This window comes from Cupressus sempervirens, chromosome 3 (genome assembly GCF_028749045.1).
Source record: "Cupressus sempervirens isolate cs-2001-9-10 chromosome 3, ASM2874904v1, whole genome shotgun sequence".
Lineage (NCBI taxonomy): Eukaryota > Viridiplantae > Streptophyta > Pinopsida > Cupressales > Cupressaceae > Cupressus > Cupressus sempervirens.
The window spans coordinates 608,572,006-608,578,005 of record NC_143120.1 but is presented as its reverse complement, the minus strand read 5'-3'; the positions used below and the strand labels follow the sequence as shown (position 1 = coordinate 608,578,005).

Genomic DNA, 6,000 nt, shown 5'->3' with positions numbered 1-6,000 from the left:
ATAGTTGAACATTGTTAAATAGTTTAACTAAATAACTCAATATCAGATTAAAATTAAATAATATTATATTAAATTACAGTATTATGTTAAAATTCATAAAATTCGGATGACATTCGGAAAGAGTTGAAATTTGCTGAAATTCGAATCAAAAGGATGAAATTCGGCGAATCCTGTGGCTTAGATATACAGGACAGATCAGTCTTCGGATTACATTGACATTAATATTCATTATTTGGTGAAGAAATCTCAGATCAGGTTGGTAAAGTGCAGACATCAATTAAAAATTGGCAAATCTGACGTTTTGTGGACAACAAATAAGCAAAATACCAAGCCCCATCCTGGCCATACAGCCACAGGGTTAACCAAATACCACCCAGCTTTGACATATAATAGAGAAACGGCAGAAATCGGAATACTGGACTTCTTAATTTGGCCCGATTCAGAGTCTACAATTTGCCATAATATAGATCAGTCATTAGTGGCAAAGAAAACACATCAATCACTCCCAGCCATTTAGGCATATGGTAAAAATTCACATCTCTTCTACTGGATGGCAGACCTAGCAGCAGCAATTGTTGTATAGATTGAACTTTGCAGATCAGCAACAGCACTGGAGCAATTAACAAAGGAGTTGATACTTTAACATTGGATGCTGTCATATGGATCTGGATTCTGAAATGTACATTTAGCCTGGTACAGATTTATACTTGTGTTTGAAAAGAAATAAACCAATTTTGGTTCAGACTTGACGATGAGTTTAGAAATTAGTCATCTTTCAGTATTTGTTATTTCTGGCATTGCATTCTTATTGTCCAAGAAACACAAAAGAAAACATAAAACGAGAAACAGGAAAAATGAAAAAATCAGAAAAACAACAAAATACAAATCAGACTTGCAACAAAATGTCAAAATCAGAACTGGCAAGTTCAGAACCTGGGATGGTTATTACACCTGATATAGAAATTGAGGGTTCTGATCTATTTAGAGTAGTCAATAACAATTTCGTTCCAAGTCTAGAAAACATTACATGACAAGAAACCCATACCCAGATATCCCAAGCACAACTTACTAGCAACTTTACTGATGAATTCAAAAGCAATTACAAATGAATGTGACACCAATTCTGAAGTTGCAGATCTGACTGTAAAGAATGCTCAATCACTCTCAACAACACCATGAAACCCCTCGAATCAAACCTAAAACACTTAATTTTTAATCTGCCCTTCAATGTAAACCCTAGCCACCATGTCTCAGCTGTTGTATGCTGATGTATTCCACACTGGAGCTTGCTATAACCACTGAGAGGAATGTTCTTGTCCAAACTGCTCTGAGATAGTTCTGAAGCAATTGAAACTCCATTTTATCTTCAATAATGATGCCTGTGATGAAGCCATCCAAGCAAAATAGACTGAGGACGGTTTTTAATATGAAACCCTAGTGGAAATGACTGAAAATTGTCTCCAAATGCAGCAACCAGCTGTTGGTAACAATGTTAATGAACTAGAATAACAATTCAATAATGTCCCTTTTAACCCTAAGTGCCATACCATCATAAACCTGTAAATTTCTGTCTCCGAAGTAACCAATGGTGCCCAAATGGAAACCCTGGATAGATTTACCCAATGGTAAACTGCGTTTTTGTCTAATTCACTGTCCTCCCAAGGATTCTGTCCTTAAGAAATTGGATTTGTTGCTGGAAACTAACTTGTTGCTGTAAAAAAAAATGACAGAATGATGAAATGGCTACCCTCCAAGTTACTTATTCTCTCAAAACACATATTCAATTTTAGGGTTACCTTCCCATTACTTTTATTCTCTATTAAATACTTTATTTGATTTTTAACCAGATTATTTCTTCCTCTAGGCTGATCGAGCCTTTTCCCTACATCACCCTTTTATTATTAGCTGATAGGCTATTTTGTGTTAGACTTCAGCATAAATCCCATGATGTCTCGTACTGAAAAATTTTCCCAGACTATTTTGAAACAATAATAAATTGGCCAGTATAGCAGTTAGTGGACCACGAATTGCTCAGCATGCATACAATGAATAGGCTTATTTAACACAAGTTGTTCATATAAATGTGCTTCAATGCTAGCTCGCGTTTGATAAATGCAAGCAAAAAAAAAATAGTGTAAACCACCAAAACACCCACCGCCATGAAACGTTCTGCTCAGCCTGTGTACTTGGAACCACCTAGGAATGCACCGCATACACAAGGGTTTGAGGAGGTTGAGATTGATAAACAGAAGATTGATATTGAGGCAATTGACCATGACATGGCAAACAGCTCCTCTGATTAAGATCAAGTTGCAGAAATTTTAGTGGATGCTTCTGAGGTTGAGGGGCTGATGAAACTATGTAAGTAATTGGTGCTGACAAGGACGGTAAAGATGATGATTGTGATCTTGATGTTGACGCATTTGTTTATCATAGAAAGCTTATAGGGTAACCATGATGTTAAGGTCTCTGCAGAGGATAAAGATGGAAAAGTTGATAATGATGGGGTTGATATTGAGGAATCTTCCAGTGATGTTACAAGCTATTGTCATGATTGTGGTCAAACTGAACAAAGTCTCCTTTTAATTTAAGGTAAATGCACTTGAATCAGAATTTGCCTGTCAGGACCCCATGGCCTTCTGGAAGTACCATTATCTGAATTCAGTTCATGTCTTCAAGTCAAGGTAAAAGAAGAAGATAACTGTAATTTGCTAGGCTCTGAGATTGAACCTGTCTATGAAGTATGCACTAATGATTCCAAAGAGCAGCTTGTTGTCTGTGAGGATGATTCTGATCAATCTGAAGAAACTGAACTGAACAGTTATATTCCACTAAACCATGGAGCTGAATGCAGCATTCCTACAGAACCTGATTGCGCCGGGTGTTTCATTATCTCTGGAAAATAAATATCTTGAAGGTGTTGAGGAAAAAGAATGACTACAAATCAGGAAGCTTGAAGGGCCGGTTTGTTTCTGGTGTTTGTGCATATGATCACTTAGAGCTACCAGTTGGTGGCAATGTTGAATATGATAGAATTGAGGATCCTGAACCACGGTGTTTTATTCAGGCAAATATTTTGGACCCAAATGCAACAGTTGTAAAGAATTTGATGGTCTACTAGATGGATCTGTGTCTGAAGTGAAAACAGACCTCAGAGGTGAAGTCAAAGAAGACGAGTGCATTTCAGGAATCTCTGAGTGTAGCTCTGTTTCTGATTATTCAGATCAATCTGAAAAAACTGAATTGAAGTGTTATATTCCAGTAAACCTTAGAATTGAATATAGTAGTCCTACAGAACCTGATTGCACAGCGGCTGTATCTTACTCTTTGGAAAATCAGCATCTAGAAAATGTTGTGGAAGAAGAATATGACTGCAGTTCAGGAAGTGTGGAGGGTTTATTTGTTTCTGAAGTTTGTCTGAATGATCATGTAGAGCTGTCAGTCTTATTATCTTCACCTTTGTCGTTGCCTACAAAAACAGTGATTCAGCATTCTGTAAAACCGTGACAGTGGCTATGTTGGAGTTGCTTGTTATGTTATCTCAGTTATTAATTTGGGTTTGATGTAAGGATTATCTGTTATTTCTTTCTGAAGTCTTCTTGTTTAAAATTCAGTGCTCTCTATTGGCTTTTCTGGTTTGTGTCTGAAATGGTTTCTCATCAGCAACATCATTAACAAGGATTGAAAAGTGAGGGGATTCAATACAACACCTTACCAAATTAAACTATTCCTCACTGAAGCTAGATCTGGTTAAGGTATTAAGAAGAGTGGATGGCTTCATGGGCAATTATGATGCCTTTCACAACATATCTGGCAGGGGAGAAGCCACCTTGTTTGTCAGAGATACTTTTTTGAAGCACTATTTTTAGTCCAGAAGCCATTATTATTGTGATGATTTTGTAAACCATGTTGCATAAAGCAATCAGTCTATAATCTATTATAGACGAAAGTGAGATTGAAAGACCCTGTCATTACAAAATTCCAAAATGTTTGGAAGAACTTGGGTGGCAGGCCATCTAGCACCTCAAAGACCGCTTTTTTGGTTTCTTGCATCAAAATTTGATTATCTGAGTCCAACTCTGTAGAGCTGCAAGAAACTAAGTCTGAAACAGACTCAATTTGAAAATGTTCAACAAAAGAAATTTCAGTTCGATTCATGATATGTCAAATATTAAGGTTGGATATGCTATAATGGAAGCACACGTACAAGTTTATTTCTACTGTTAAACACAAGTGGGTCTGATTAACATTATTAGATTTCTACAGTCTATTTGTAAATAAATTGTTTTACGAATTTGATTGTGTATTTTTTTATCATCAACATTTGCAGATCACACTACATGATTGTTTCCAAACAATATCATTATGCTTAGTCAAATGCTCACAATATTATTACACAATCAAATGCTCACAATTTGCAAACTTAGGTTTCCTAATAGGGGATGTGGTACAGCACTAAATATTATTTGAATTTGGTTTCTTGTTTTATGTCCAATGTATTTTGAATCCTTAGTATTTTGCAATTTTTGAGATAGCCCATGTAAGTCATACATTTTGAGAGACAGCTGCAACTACAAAATTGCAATCTATACCTTTTAATCTAGGGAGGTGTGTGAGCAATTTAATGGTCGTGGATTTTTATTTCTCATTGGGAATTGGAAATGGTTGAAATTTTCAGGAATTATAATGCATTACACTCGTTCCACTTTCTTTAGCTTTTTCCACAAGCCACCACAATCCATCATTTTTCAACTCTTTCCATTTCTAGATTTTCTTCATTTGTCTCTGCATAAAAGCATCAGGTGCCATGGTTTTGTGCTATAATATTCAATATTATTACAAAAACTATTGCTCACAATTTGCAGACTTAGGTTTCCTAGTAGGGGATGTGGTAAAGAACTAAATATTATTTGAATTTGGTTACAATGCGTTATGGCAAGTATTTCGTTATCACAAATAGATAACAACTCCTCTCATCTAGCATGACTTTCGAAGATGATAGCCCTACTCTGTTGTAGCAAAATGATTCATTTCCTAACCTAGAAGCATTATACTCATTTGTAAATATACAGAAAAATCCAGGATGCACATTGTTAATATAAAGTAGTAATAATTACATACCACAAGGTATCCTCTCAATTGAGTAGCAGTAATAACTATATAATACATGTTTACCGTACTGGTAAAGAAATGAATGCATACAGACAATGGAATAGAATAGCCGAATTATATTCGCATATGCCAGACATACATTATGCTTCATAAGATAAACGATAGTAGATTATTGATGCTTTACAATGATCCCAGACAAGATATAAATACTACCGCCAAACCTTCCTGAAGGAGTCCGCCGGCCACAAACATTATGTCCACTACAAACTATTTACTCGTCGGCTACAAAATACGAAACACCGACGACAGTCAATCCGTCGGCTACAGAAACACCGCCGGAACCATCCAGTCGGCTGACACCATCCCCCCCAAAAAGAAAAGTCGTCTCCGGACGACAATTACAAAATATCTGAGACAAATTAATAAACAAAACACATTATCAGAGTGACTACAACAAGAAAAATCTACTCCTGTCACATCACTTCCAGGCTCATCCTGTTGCATCTGTAGCTTCTGCTAACACAATACTGTCTTCTCAAGCTGACCTTGATAACCACCCGTGCTGCTTTCTCTGCTTCCAACACTGGGTCCACTAAGCTAAGTGTCACTGCACTACCTCCAATTGGATGATTAGCTCCTCTCGAGCTCTCTATGCATCCACCAAGACAACCTCACAGCCAACACCTACTCCAAGTGCTCCAAGTCTTCATCAACTGGTCAGACTCCCACGACTGATATCCGCAACGATTGGGGGTCTAGGGGACAACCCCCCCACGTGGTCCTAGGGCAGCGCCCCAGGTGTGCCCCCTGTCGCAGTACAGGGCGGGGTCGAGGGGCAGTGCCCCTCGCCACCAAGACCAAATCAGCACTTCGCAACCCACACAGAAA

At 37.4% G+C, this 6,000-nt stretch overlaps 1 protein-coding gene across 1 annotated transcript in view; it reads right to left on the bottom strand.

Annotated features, from left to right (window-relative positions):
* Positions 1–957: 957 nt before the first annotated feature.
* Positions 958–6,000, bottom strand: part of LOC149568149 (uncharacterized) — a 30,746-nt gene continuing 25,703 nt past the window's right edge. Inside the window, exon 2 of the mRNA XM_089821145.1 lies at positions 958–1,379. The gene's annotated coding sequence lies outside the window, so the exon portion shown is untranslated. The remainder of the gene's footprint in view (positions 1,380–6,000) is intronic.